This window comes from Triturus cristatus, chromosome 7, assembly GCF_964204655.1.
Source record: "Triturus cristatus chromosome 7, aTriCri1.1, whole genome shotgun sequence".
Taxonomy (NCBI): domain Eukaryota; kingdom Metazoa; phylum Chordata; class Amphibia; order Caudata; family Salamandridae; genus Triturus; species Triturus cristatus.
Genome location: NC_140590.1, coordinates 1,745,704,737 through 1,745,719,943, shown reverse-complemented (window position 1 = coordinate 1,745,719,943; position 15,207 = coordinate 1,745,704,737). Strand labels below are relative to the sequence as shown.

General features: G+C 46.6%; 1 long non-coding RNA gene across 1 annotated transcript in view; it reads left to right on the top strand.

Moving 5' to 3' along the window:
* The window catches only part of LOC146812982 (uncharacterized), a 132,465-nt gene extending 118,461 nt beyond the window's left edge, over positions 1–14,004 (top strand). The window contains exon 5 of the long non-coding RNA XR_014965998.1: positions 13,376–14,004. This is a non-coding gene — a long non-coding RNA (uncharacterized LOC146812982). The remainder of the gene's footprint in view (positions 1–13,375) is intronic.
* Positions 14,005–15,207: the final 1,203 nt, after the last annotated feature.

Genomic DNA, 15,207 nt, shown 5'->3' with positions numbered 1-15,207 from the left:
TCAGGTTCCGTCACCACGAGGGTTCAGGAAGTGAAGTACAATACTTTATTGACAAGAAGTAACTTTTATAGGTTTATACATTTACAATGGAACGAATGCAAAAAAGGCGTAACAATTGATAAGATAAATTAACATAGTGACACGTAATCGAAACTAGGCGTAATAAGGAGCAAAAAGAAACATGATTGGCTCTGATTATCTTACATAGGTGGATCTATACGATAATACTTAACATAGATGCGCGCGCAGCAGCATGACGTGTGATTGACGTGCAACTAGGGGGTGAAGGGACTTGACATTTAGCTCTACATGTGGAGACGAGAAGTCTGGGGGGTCAAGTCAACCTAATCCCAAATCATATCTAACATCCTATGTTTAAAGAACTATGTTATCCACAAGGAAGGACTCTCGGACAGAATCTAGTCTATACTGACTGTGTGCGTGCACAAACGCCTAAGTGTCTATATGAGATGCGAGAGGCAGAAAACTTTCCATGGCAGCAGGGCTATGAATCACTTGCAGGAGGACGGAAAGGCTGAGTCCTTTGCTTGTGAGCTAAAGGAAATGTTTACCTAAATCACTAGACAGGAATGCATCGGCTGGAGAGCAAAATAGATAATTCGAAGGTGAAATACAGCTTCTTGGCAGGCAGGCGAAAACTGGCCGAGGCAGGCACCGTTAGCTGCACAGGGAGTAGGACAAAGTTCATGGATACAGATGCGAGCTCAAGCTGAAGCTGTCAAAAGACAGAGAGCAGGGAAAGGCTTTGAGGACAGAATCGGGCCTACTTGCCTGAACTGTAAAAATGGAGTAACTTAGCCATATAAAGTCGGTGGCCTTTCATGCTTAGGAATCGAATATCCAGCCCATTGATGGCGGATCTGACAGAGAACATGTCGACGGTAGACACACATATGTTTGCGTCTTAGAAACTGGAACTGGAGGGAACATACATGTACTTGTAACATGCATATAGAACCGTTGGGGTCCAAGATAGGGGACATAACTGATCAGGAAAATCCACATTTCCACATTCCCTCCTTGTCCCCTACTTGCCCTTCAAGAGATATCAATCTTCATCATTCCATCGATTTGCTCATGGAGCATCATTTCTTCTTCCTTCTTCTTCCGGTATTTTGAACGAGAACTGTGATATGGAATGCATGATGTGGCACACAGACCACAAATCGCTGGTCCACATTGCAGGCATAAACAACAACTGAAGAGCATAAGAAGGCCAATACCTAGGAAGGATAGAACTCTCCATCCCCAGGCTGATATCACACTCCAAAACCACCCGGACCACGTCCAAGTGCCTGGATTCTCGTGTATCTGGCTCACAATCTTATGAAGGCGTGTTATAGCTTTATATACAGATGGCGAATTTTCTGGTATAAATATGCAGCAGCTGGATCCGATGACCCTGCAAGCTCCGCCCCTATCGGCCAGGATGACGTCAAGGACAAGACGATTCTGGAGAACAACAATTCTCATCACTGATTGTTCTTCTGTCAGATTGCCTAGGGCGGCTATAGTCTCGTTTACTACAGCTTCAAGAGTCTTGGTTAGTCTGCGTATCAGTTTACTATTTGATATTGTACCTATATAGGGAAAGATACCTTTATCGAAATCTACATACTTGTCCCATGCCGTCTCAGTATAATCGACAACTGGGAGATCTCTTCGCTCTCTATTGTGTACTAAATGAACATTTCGATAATAATCAGGGGGGGCTAGGAAAACAGGTGGCAGAAGGAATGCTATGTAACAGGTACCATCCCAATCTAGAGGCAGACGCATATATGCCGTCTGACCACATATAAAGTAAGAATGGCGAGAAGCTCTAAATGAAGATTTACCTTGATCACGATATTCTACTGTAGTAACGCATTGGCTATGGCCCATATGTATGGAACCAACTTTTCTCACACATAATTCACCCTTAACTGGAAATACAGACATAGTGGGCAGAATTAGTTCAACTTCGGTTTTGACATTCAAAATCATAAGATTAGGTGTAAAATTACCTAATTTATACACTTCATTTTCTAAATCAGTTCCTGTTCTACTGGGGTGACCCTCCTTATTAGGGTGACAGACTTTGAATAAAACTAGATTCAGATTTCCCCATATCCAATGTTGTTGATAAACTGCTGTGTCTGGGTCTATGGAATTTAATAAACTAAACCATGCTCCACAGGAGCCATTGTGTGTGAACGGATGTGGAAAGAAAGGCAGAACTCCTTTGTTATTCTGATAGGGAGGGAGTCGGCCACACACCCAACAATTGGTGGCATTACTAGTCTGATGGGAATGATGTAACATACTAATGAAGGTGTTATTGCGCAGCGCAAGTCTATAAGATAATTCATGTGGCGGTAGGTCACTAAAAGAATGTTCAGCAGTAATATTATAAACATGTCTAGAAATAGGATGATATATGTGCAAAATCACACTCGTAATGATTATTAAAACACTCAATAAAAACAGAATTAATAATGTCCTCACACAGTAGCTACGCAGTGATTTACAATACGCCTGTCGTTTCAACATTTCTCTGGTATTTTCTCTACTCAGGTCCAAGGGATACATGTCAGAGACAATTCAACCGCTTCACCTTGGAGAGGACTTAAACAATCAAATTGCTCGACTGTTTGGGCCTAAGTTTTAATTTATAGTTCTGAGAGTCATTCCTTTCAACAAAGGGAAGTTTTGAATCAGTCTGTGAGGGAGTGCAGGGCACAGTGTCTATATCCGAGGATAGTCCATGAAATTTCTTAACGTGACTGGAATGTATCCATCCTTTGCGGCCCTCCACTTTCACGGCTGTTCTTGTGGTCAGCAGGACTAGCTTCGGTGTTTTCCACCTGGGCTCCAATTGGGTTTTCCGATCGAAATTCCTCACAAACACCAGATCCCCCGGAGCAACGTCATGGGGTTTCACCTCAGTGTTGTCAGGAAAAGCTGCAGCTACCTGTGAACGACAAGATTGTAGTGCAGACATCAAGGAAGCCAGGTAATCTGTCAGCATATTACAATTAACATCAGTTATTTTACGTGGTACAGGCGTCCCCCACATATTTGGTGGTCTTCCGAAGATCACCTATACGGGGATAGCCCTGTTCGAGAGTGTGCTACCATTCTTATGTAAAATAGTGCAACTGGTAAGGCTACTATCCAATCAACACCTTTCTCCTTACATATTTTAGACAATCTGATTTTCAAAATTTGATTATGTCGTTCCACGAGACCTGCTGCCTCGGGGTGTCGGACACAGTGGAACTTCCACTGATATCCCAACAAAAGTGAGACATGTTTCATTAATTCGGATGAGAAAGGCTGGCCGTTATCTGAATATACAACACGTGGTAAACCGTACCGTGGGAAGAATTCTCGAACTAGCTGCTTGGCAGTAGTCGGGGCAGTGTAATCTGATACGGGATACGCCTCTGTCCAACGGGAGAGAGCGCAGACAACTACAAGAACATATTTGAATCCTCGACATCGTTCCATCTGGATATAATCCATTTGGAGCACTTCAAAAGGATGATCAGGGGTCTGGAATCCACCCTGTTCTACGGGAACACTTTTTCCCGGGTTGAACTGACAACATATCATACAGGTACGGACCTTTTGTTTAGCTGCTGCTCGTAGATGTTTATTGAACCAAATGTGTTGAATGCTGTCTAGCATAGCCTTCTCTCCTAAATGTGCTGGACTGTGAACTGTAGCTATAATGGCTTGAACCATGGAATCAGGGAGAAACCATACAGATTTCTCCTTCGTCATCCATCCTTGATCTGTCTGGATCCCTCCTAGTTCAGTCCATTTCTTTATTTCTTCTGCTGTGGCATGTGTCTGTATGTCAATTACGTCAAGTGCGGGATCCTTAATTGTCATACACTGTGTTGGTGTCTGAACTATTGGCTTTGTCATGTCTAATGTGCGATTCTGAGCAGTCTGTTTAGCTGTTCTGTCAGCTAAATCATTGCCTTGTGAAATGGTATCAGTAACCTTCGTGTGTGCTTTACATTTCATAATCGATATAGCAGTGGGTAAATGTATTGCGTCTAACAAAGCATGAATGAGGGGTCCGTGCTGAATGTGGGCACCATGGGAGGTTAAATAACCTCTCTCTCGCCACAGCACGCCGAAGTCGTGTACAACTCCGAATGCATAACGTGAGTCAGTGTATACATTAACTTTCTTATTTGTGGCTTGAATACAGGCTTGTGTTAGAGCAATAAGTTCTGCTGCTTGGGCTGACAAAGTATCTATACAATTTGTCTCAATAACTTCAGTGTCTGTTGTGACTGCATACGCGGCCACTAAATCTCCTGTACTTGTTCTCATGCACGATCCGTCTACATACAACGTCAGGTCTGGATCTAACAATGGAACGTCTGTCAAGTCTTGTCTAGGTTTCGTCTTTATTTCAATGATTTCAACACAATCATGAGCTAGTGGGTCTGTTCCAATTACAGGTAATAGTGTAGCAGGATTCAATGTATTACACCGTCGGATCTCTATGTGTGGTTGAAACAATGTCAGTTCATAACCGGTAAGTCTTGCTATGGTCAAGTGTTGTGTTTGTGTTCGGTTCACAAGAACCTCTACTGCATGTGGTACTTGTACTGTCAATGGATGTCCTAACACTATGGCATCGCTTTGTCTGATTGCTAAAGCTGTCGCTGCCACTGATTTCAGGCATGCAGGCAAAGCCTGAGCTACGGGATCTAATGTACTGGAAAAATAAGCACATGGCTTGCGTGATCCTGCTTGATCCTGAGTGAGTACTGACAAGGCAGTACCTTCGCGTTCTGTAACAAAGAGTGTAAAATGTTTGCTATAACATGGTGTTGCTAAAACAGGTGCTTGACATAAAGCTTCCTTTAGGCTTTCAAAAGCTTGTGTATGTTCCTGAGTCCAAGGGAGAACAGTCGATGTGGCTGCCTCCTGTGTGGTTAACTGAATGAGTGGTTTTGCTAGAAATGCGTACTGAGGGATCCACTGCCTACAATATGAAGTGAGGCCTATGAAAGCCCGCACCTCCTTTTGTGTCTGGGGTATTGACATGTTAGCAATTAACTGGATGCGATCTGGTGTAAGCTGCCTTCCCTCCTTGGACAGCGAATGACCAAGATAAATAACTCGCTGGACACAGAATTGCAGCTTAAAAGGAGACACCTTGTGCCCCTTGTCGGCTAGAAAATGTAAAACTGTCAGAGAAGCCTTTTCACATTCTGGCTCGCTTCTTGCGGTGATCAGCAGATCATCGACATATTGAAGCAGTGCAGTATTGACTGGCATGTGGATACTGTCAAGTTCTCGTTTCAGTGCTTGGCTGTAGATGCTGGGGCTTTCTGTGAATCCTTGGGGAGCGCGTGAGAATTTAAAGCTGCGCCCATTTAAACTGAATCCGAACAAATATTGGCTTTCCGGATCTATTGGGACGCTGAAAAAGGCATTCTTGAGATCGATTACAGTAAAGAATGTTGCTTCGGAATCAATTGCTGTCAACAATGATGATATATCAGGGACCACAGGGAATTGTGGTACAATACACTTGTTTAGTTCACGCAAATCAATAACCAATCGGTACACTGGTGGGGCAGTAGGATCAGTTCGTTTAAGAATCGGAATTATCGGTGAATTACATACATTGGAGTCTGTTTCTATAACTACTCCCTGGGCAATCAGCTCATCAATGATTTTCAGCAAAGCCACTACAGCATCATGCGGTAACTTGTATTGTCGCATTCGTGGTAGTACCACTCCTGCTTTCAATGTGACTCGATAGGGTGTAATGTTCATGCAGCCAACATCCGTAGGGCCTTGTGCCCATAGATGTACTGGTAAAGTCTGTAGTCGGGGATCCATGTCTCTACACGCATAGTGACCTTTAAAATCACGTAGAAACAACCTTACTCCTTCCGGAGAACAACATATTATGGCTCCTAGTGCTTTCAGAGTTTTAATTCCTAACAGATTTTCTGGGCATGATTTAGTAAGCAATAAATCTGTAGTTCGTGTCAAAGGTCCTATCGTAAGTGGTAGAGGCTGTGATACTTCATTAACAATAGGTTTTCCCGAAAAACCAAGGGAAACATTTTGAGAGCCTGAGAGGGGTGCCCCTGGAACTTCACTACGTTTTATGGTTGTTCGACTTGCCCCTGTATCGAGTAAGAATTTTCTATCTTGACCTAATAATTCACTATGTACATAAGGTCCTTCTTGATCTACAGGAATCTCGATAAGCGGTAAGTCAACTTCCCTCTCTAGGCTGGTTCATGCGTAACGCTGATACTCAGGGTATTCATACTGTGCAGTCTGATACATTTGTCGTGTTGTGGTTTGTGTGGCAGTAGCAGGCAACGGTGGTGCAGCTGGCACAAACTGTATGGGTTGCTGTGAGGCTGGCATGGACTGTTGTTGAACTGGCATGGACTGTCCATGCTGCATAGCTCCTTGTTCATTCTGATCTTGTTTAACTAATCGTGGTCTCTCCTTTGCAATACCTGTAGCTATATTACGTTTCAGGACTGGACAATCGTGTACATAATGGCCCAGTTGTTTACAGTAATTGCAGGTTCCCTTTACAGGAACTGCAGAATCACCAGAATGTGTCACACCCTTTTTGTGACCATCTGCTGGTACTGTCTGAGAAACTAGCATTTTCATTTTTGTATCCTTCATGCGTCTATGCTCGTGTTCTTGTTCATCCCTAATTCTATTGTGATGATACTGTAACATTTGTAGCATTTGCGACGGAGTGTTACTTTGCCAGGTACTCTCGAATTTCAATATTCTATTCTTTACTGGAGGCAATGCATTTTCCACTAATTTTGTCACAAATAAATGTGGATATGAGTCACTACTTGCTTTTATACCACTATTTATACCAAAACATTTTTCAAATCGAGCATAATAATCGCTTGTGTCTTCATCTTGCTTTTGTTTGCAGGCTGTGATTGCACCCCAATCTTCCTTTTTTGTAGTTAATAAACGTGGCAGTACCTGTACTAGTAAACCTGGTAACAGTTTAACTTTATCCCCGAGCCCTGAACCTGCAGTTCGGCCCCTTTCTTCCTCTGCTAATGCTGTCCAGTCTATCTTTTGGTCACCCACTTCCCACTCTTTTTCTTTCAGTTTTTCATAAATGCCAGCAGGCAAAAGCACCTTTAATATCGTCATAATATCAGGAAAGGTGTACTCTCCCATCAGTAACATGTCTTTAATTTCTCGGTGGAAACCCGCTGGGTCTTTGTCATGACTAGGTACTACTTTCTTCATTTCCAATAATTCCATTTTTGATATGGGTGTGTAAACAAATACACGGTGAAACTCATTGTCTTCGCCTTTTATTGGGTGCACTTCTCGTAGGGGATTTTGTCTATCCATATAGTACGGCGCTCTTTCTCTGCGGGGCAGCGAGAGAGAATCCGGACTTACAAAAAGGACATACTGCTTACGTGACACTAATATCTCTTTAATTAGCTTGTTACTAGAACCTCTCCATCTGTTCGTGAGTAGTTCCGTTAATATATCAGGTAAAGGACCAGGGTCAGCATGTTGGCTCTTATATAATATGAGGAGTTGCTGAATCATATAGATTCCAGCTAAACGTTGTTCATCTGTACTGAGATTAAAAAACGTGTGTGCTACGGTCTCATCACCGTATTTTTCAGGACTGTCAATCCAGTGAACGGCTGATCTGGCTAATTCTTGCTCATCCATGGAATCGAGGAGGTGGTAACCCCTTCGTTCTCGTAGTATTTTATCTGCGGCTTGAAACGAATGTTCAGGAGACTTCAGATTTATTATAGGCGTCGGATACGTTCTGCTATTATTTGGGCATACAGAGTGTATGGGATCAGAAAAACATCTAGCATTATCACAGGATCTTCCTCTGCCTACATAGGCTATGGTCTCTGACTGTCTTGCGGAATTCCCTGATTCGGACACTTCATCTTGCTCAAACTCGTCTGTTCCCAATCTTTCTTCATGAATACGCTCTATTTCTTTACGGATTTTTCGGCACATGGCTATTATACAATTTTGCTTATCGTGTCTCCCTTCTGATATATTCTGACTCCATCTTGTAAGAATAAGCATTGTATTCGGGTCTACCCCCGGGCGGTCTTGATTTCTGATCACACAGTTTATGAGGAAACGTAACAGTTCCCCCTGTATCTCTACTTTCTGGAATTCCATAGCTCTGTTAATACATCCTGGATCTCGTCCTGTTTGAACAAAATGATATATGTCATCTAGATGCGTAATCATTCCTGGTAACCTTGCTAAATACTCTGCGGCTCGCCTGATACGTAATGATGCCAGGACCATTTCGTCCTCTTTACCAACCACCGGGTCATATCTACAATTTACAAGGAGTTCCTTAAGCGTACGTTCACTTACGAATTTAGGTGTACGTGAATGCGCTGACTCTTGAAAAACAAGTTTATTTATTCTGGGTGGTGTAAAGGTAATGCTAGCACCTCCCGTGGCCCCATCTGGGGCGTCGGGTGTGAATGGATTCGTTGAACGTGACACAGCAACTATGGGTGTCGATACCCCTGTAGGATCGACTGCGGAGACAGATGCGGAAACAGATGTGCTTGCCGAAGCTTGTGTCGGGACTTGCTGTTGCACGGGGACAGATACCTGATCCTGACGTTGAACCCCTACACCAGACGGTCTATGTGGTGCGGCGTTAGCATACTCGGGAGCTGCGTCGTCTAGATATGAGGAAAGAAAAACATCTTCTGCGGTTCTGGGATGCCCTTTTGGATGTACCTTAATTGGAAATAATGGGGGTGGCAAGTCTTTTGGCATCTCTGGAGCAGCCTTAGGTAGTCCTTCGGCTAGAAGGGGATACATACCATTCATAAGAGCATTTCTTTGTCTATTTACTTGTTCTGATTTCACTCGGATACCTTCCTCAATTAATAGATTTTCTTGAACTTTATTTGAACTTTCTTTACTCCTCTCTTCTTGTCTACGTGCTTTTTCTGTACGTCTATGAGATTCTTTACGCCATAACTCAACAGCGTCTTTCTGTGACTGTCTGACCTTTCTTTTCCATAACTCTTCCTCTACTTTCATGATGCATTCTGCATCCCAGGTTCCCGCTACGGGCCACCTTTGACTTTCCGGCAATCCCTTGGTATAATCTACCCATAGATCAAGAAACAATATGGCATCTAAGCCATGCTTATGGTACATAAAATGCCCTGGAGTGTCCCTAGGAGGAATAGGAACTGCTTCTTCAAGCACCCCTTTTCTGGTAGTAATCTGTCTTAACTTCGAGAAGAGCGGCATATTGACAACTGATCTGATACTTACTCTTGAACTCACTTTATACGAAAAACACAATAATGAACAGTGAACAATGAACACTCATTCATACCACAATATTTGAACACTTTAAACATTAAACATTAAACATTTTAACAACGACCGACAATGATGACAGTCTGCCTAACTAATCACCACGCTGAATTCTTGACAATAACTGCATACTTCGGAATACTTGATATACTGCTAAACAGTACATATACACTGCTAAACAGTGCAGACCGGATTTGTGTACCCAAATCCGTCTTGACCGGCACAACCTATGTGCGCGTCAACACGCCTCCCCGGCGATGGTACTCACCGAGTAGCTCCTTGAAACGGAAGGCCTCAGAGAATGGACAGGACTCGATGACTGCGGACAGCGGACCCTCTGGACATCGGGATTTCGAGAAACCTGGTGGGCCTCTGTATACCTCGGATCTTGCTCTCTCAGCTAGGCTCTGGTCGGGATACTTCGCACTTCTCACCGCCTCGTCTGGGTTGATCGCAGCCTCAGTCGCCCCCGCTTGACCGGAGGGAGCTTACAGGAAATCCTGCTGGTACGCGTTTATGGTCCGTCCAGTTGTGGCAGGAGACCGGGCCTGCAACGCACCGCCGGCGCGTGAGATGAGAAAGTGTCCCTGTTCGGGCGCCATTATGTGGTAAATAAAATCTTCTTTACCGGACTGAATTTCATACGGAATCTTAAAATAAAGTAAAATAGCTCAAAATAACAAGAGGCAGAATCCGTGGTATAAGAGGTTTTCTAAATGGGCTTTATTCCACTCAAAATGGCCGACTCGAGTCGCGGCCTTCAGGTTCCGTCACCACGAGGGTTCAGGAAGTGAAGTACAATACTTTATTGACAAGAAGTAACTTTTATAGGTTTATACATTTACAATGGAACGAATGCAAAAAAGGCGTAACAATTGATAAGATAAATTAACATAGTGACACGTAATCGAAACTAGGCGTAATAAGGAGCAAAAAGAAACATGATTGGCTCTGATTATCTTACATAGGTGGATCTATACGATAATACTTAACATAGATGCGCGCGCAGCAGCATGACGTGTGATTGACGTGCAACTAGGGGGTGAAGGGACTTGACATTTAGCTCTACATGTGGAGACGAGAAGTCTGGGGGGTCAAGTCAACCTAATCCCAAATCATATCTAACATCCTATGTTTAAAGAACTATGTTATCCACAAGGAAGGACTCTCGGACAGAATCTAGTCTATACTGACTGTGTGCGTGCACAAACGCCTAAGTGTCTATATGAGATGCGAGAGGCAGAAAACTTTCCATGGCAGCAGGGCTATGAATCACTTGCAGGAGGACGGAAAGGCTGAGTCCTTTGCTTGTGAGCTAAAGGAAATGTTTACCTAAATCACTAGACAGGAATGCATCGGCTGGAGAGCAAAATAGATAATTCGAAGGTGAAATACAGCTTCTTGGCAGGCAGGCGAAAACTGGCCGAGGCAGGCACCGTTAGCTGCACAGGGAGTAGGACAAAGTTCATGGATACAGATGCGAGCTCAAGCTGAAGCTGTCAAAAGAGAGAGAGCAGGGAAAGGCTTTGAGGACAGAATCGGGCCTACTTGCCTGAACTGTAAAAATGGAGTAACTTAGCCATATAAAGTCGGTGGCCTTTCATGCTTAGGAATCGAATATCCAGCCCATTGATGGCGGATCTGACAGAGAACATGTCGACGGTAGACACACATATGTTTGCGTCTTAGAAACTGGAACTGGAGGGAACATACATGTACTTGTAACATGCATATAGAACCGTTGGGGTCCAAGATAGGGGACATAACTGATCAGGAAAATCCACATTTCCACAGTCTGTGAATGATTTCATCGCGGAGGCGGATTCCAGGGTACTGTATGTGTCGGTGGATGATGCGATTGAGCAGGTGAGGGTTTGTGGCAAGAGGGCGGAATTGGCTAAGTGTGACATCAAGTCGGCGTTTCGCCTCATGCCCATTCACCCGGCGGATTTTCCGTTGCTGGGGATGCAGTTTGGGGGGGCAATCTTCGTGGATAAGGTTTTGCCCATGGGTTGTGCGGTATCCTGTGCTTTGTTCGAAACTTTCAGTTCGTTCTTGCAGTGGGCCTTCACGGACAGATCGGGGCACCGGCTGGTGTCCCACTATTTGGATGACTTCTTGTTTGTTGGGCGCGGGCAGTCGGGCGAGTGCGGGGACGCTTTGCGCCAATTCCAGCACCTGGCTTGTGATTTTGGGGTTCCTTTGGCGCCGGAAAAGACGGCCGGGCCCAGTTGTTGTCTGTCGTTTTTGGGGATTGAATTGGACTGTGGGTGGGTGGCGCGTTTGCCCCGGCGGAAGGCGGAGGAGATGCAGGAATTTTTGCTTCAGGTGGTGGAGCAGCGGAAGATTGATTTGAGGTCCATGCAGCGGTTGTTGGGCTTGTTGAATTTCGTGCGTCGCGTGGTGCGGGCTGGCAGGACGTTTTGCAGGCGGTTGGGTCTGGCCATGTCCGGGGCGGTGCTTCCCCATCACAGAGTGCGGATTTCCATGGGCGTTCGGGCGGACCTGCGGATCTGGAACGGGTTTCTGAGCGACTTCAATGGGGTATCGTTGGATTTTGTGGATGACAACATGGTGTGGCAGGTGCAAATCTTTTCGGATGCGGCTGGGGCACAAGGTTTTGGCGTTTTCTGGGACGGGAGGTGGCGTGCAGAGCAATGGCCGGCGCACTGTTTGTAACAGGGCAGGAGCATTGCGTTTTTGGAGTTCTTTCCGTTGGTGGTCGCGCTGCAGGTGTGGGGATCGGAATTTCAGAACAGATCGGTGTTGTTCCATGTGGACAACAGGACGGTGGTTGACCTGGTGAATGGGCAGAGGGCAAAGGCTCTGCAGGTGCTGCGCTTGCTGCGAAGTTTTATGCTGCTGTGTCTGCGTTTCAATGTGCTGTTTCGCGCAAAGCATGTGCCGGGCGCTAGCAATGACATTGCGGATGCATTGTCGCGTTCGCAGTGGCAGCGTTTCAGGAGGTTGGCGCCAGGAGCAGAGGTTGTCAAGACCAAGGTGCCGGAGGGTATCTGGAGCTCGGGGGAGTGAGAGTGGTAGAGCTGTTTGAGAGGTCTGTGGCGGATTCCACGAGGCGTGCGTATTGTTTGGCTTGGGCTGAGTTGGGTGCCTTTTTGGGGTGGTCGAAGGATGCTTGGCGTATGTCGCAGGCGGACTGTGAGGGGGGGATGATGAGGTACGTTTTGCACTGTATTGACAAGGGGTTGTCCCAAGTTACGATTGCAGGGAAGTTAGCGGGGACTTCTTTCTATGGCATGGTTTATTTGGGGTTTGATCCAGCACGGAGTGAGTTGCTGAGTAGGATGTTGAAGGGTTGGGGTAGGGTGTGGGGGGGAGTTGGGGGGGCGGTATTGCGGGAAGCTATTACGTTTGATTTGCTGTTGGACATATTGGGGGAATTGGGTTCCTGTTGTTATGACAGGGTTGAGTTGGCGCTGTTTCAGTTGTGCATGACGTGGATGTTCTTTGGGGCATTCTGGGTTTCGGAGTTGTTGGGGGCTAGGGGGTTTGAGGATGTTCGAATGGATGGGGTGCGTCTGGGTATCTGGCTGGGGCGGTCCAAAACTGACCAGGCTGGCAGGGGGAAATGGGTGTGGTTGTGTGAGTCGGGAGGGGCAGGAGCTTGTCCGGTACAAGAATGGAGAACTTTCTGCGGGCAGGTGGGCAGGAAAGAAGGAGAGATTTTCTGTCATGCTTCCGGGAAGAGGGTTATGGCTTTTCAGCTGCTGGCAGTGTTGCGGATGGCGGGGAGGCGCCTGGGTAGGGACCCGGCGGGGTATGGGACGCACTCTTTTCGGATTGGCGCGGCGACGGCGGCGGCTCGGCTTGGGTGGTCCTGGGACAAGATCAGATGGATTGGTAGGTGGAGGTTGTGCTGTTGCGAGCGGTACGTTAGGAAGTAGAGCAGCAGGTGCGTAGGGGCACAAGGGCTGCCGGAGCGGTTCTGTTCTGTATCGTGTTCTAATTTCTTTTCTCTCCGTAGGTTGCGTGGGGGGTCCGGGAGCCAAGACAATTACCTGGATCGTTGGACATTCATTTGTGCATTGGGCCTCCAAGTATTCTGACAGGCAGGTGTACGGTCGTATCCTGGGCCTGCGAAGCAGCCATCACGAGGTACATTGGTGGGGCAAGAGTGGGATGCGCTGGGGTGAGCTATTGCCCTGGCTGACAAAGAAAATTCCGCAGAGGGGTTGTCCGGATTTGCTCGTCATCCATCTGGGGGAGAATGACCTGGTGAAACAATCAGGGGTGTCATTGCTTTACTTGATGCAAAGGGACTTGGAGGCTTTGAAACGCAATCTGGCTGGCGCCTGCATGGTATGGACTGAGTTCATCCCTCGTCGGATCTGGAGGGGGGCATTGAAGCCCGCAGCGGTGGAACGAGCACGAAGGAAGTTGAATAGAGCAAAGCGGGTGTTTTGTGAGAACATTGGGATCAAAGTGCTGGCGCACACTGGACTGCGGCTCGAGGAGCCCCTGCTTTTTAGAGACGATGGAGTGCACCTTTCACACATAGGCAATGCGTACTACATGATGGAGTTGAGGGATGTCATCAGCGGGTTATGGAATGAGTCTATTTGGTGTCGGAGAGAGTGAGGGCGAAAGGTGCACTGGTATGGGGTGGGGCAGGTAACCGCCCTCCGGGGGTTCCCTGGTTGGCGGATTTGGGGGGGGAGGAGTCCATGACGGGCATACTCACCCTTCCGGGGAGGGGGATACTGGTGAAAGGTGGGGGTGCGTCATACCAGGTTACGATGGATGGAAATGATGGAGGAGGTTGGAAGAGAAGTGAGGAAGCGAATGGGATAAGCAAGGAGGTTGCTGTGTGAAGTGGGATGGAGTAGTTGGAGTATGGGAGAGAATGGAAGGATGAGAGTTATGTGCTTGGGGATTGTTGGGGGGTTTGTTTGATGGTTGGTTATGGTTGTCCAACCCTGTCCTAATAAATGGCCTTTTATGCTAATACCTTGCGTGGAGTGATTATTGCGCGATGCGGCCCCCGGGGGAAGAAAGGTCGGCAGACTAGTCTTCCCCCAGGGATTTCACGCAAGGGAGGGACAGGGAAGGAAGGGGTGGGATAAGGGGTGGGGTTAGTTAGGTGAGGATAAAGGGGGCTGGAATAGGAAGTCCTTCCTCTTCCTTTCCCCAGCGCCTCAGGGGGGAAGTTAGCTTTGTTGGGCCGCCCACCCACCCTACATTTCGTTGGAATCGATTGAGGAAACTAAATGTTCTTATAAAGCATGCCAGTTTAGGACGGGTTTGTGTGTGAGTGGGGCGGATTTGGGAGGGGGGAGGAGTCCATGATGGGCATACTCACCCTTCCGGGGAGGGGGATACTGGTGAAAGGTGGGGGTGCGTCATACCAGGTTACGATGGATCGAAATGATGGAGGAGGTTGGAAGAGAAGTGAGGAAGCGAATGGGATAAGCAAGGAGGTTGCTGTATGAAGTGGGATGGAGTAGTTGGAGTATGGGAGAGAATGGAAGGATGAAAGTTATGTGCTTGGTGATTGTTGGGGGGTTTGTTTGATGTTTGGTTATGGTTGTCCAACCCTGTCCTAATAAATGGCCTTTTACGCTAATACCTTGCGTGGAGTGATTATTGCGCGAGCTGCTTCCGCTGCAGGGCCCGGACGTTTCGAGGGTTACTCACGCTCCAGCTGCCTTCTGTCTCCGGCAAGCGTGTGTCCGTGGGGGCATGGTGGGGACATCGTGTTATCTAACTGGCCTGGTCTTATAAAACAATTACCATTTTGAAACACCTAGTAAAGAGATTTACTTCCATGTATTGTGCAACCAAGGGGCGGGGTGTGGC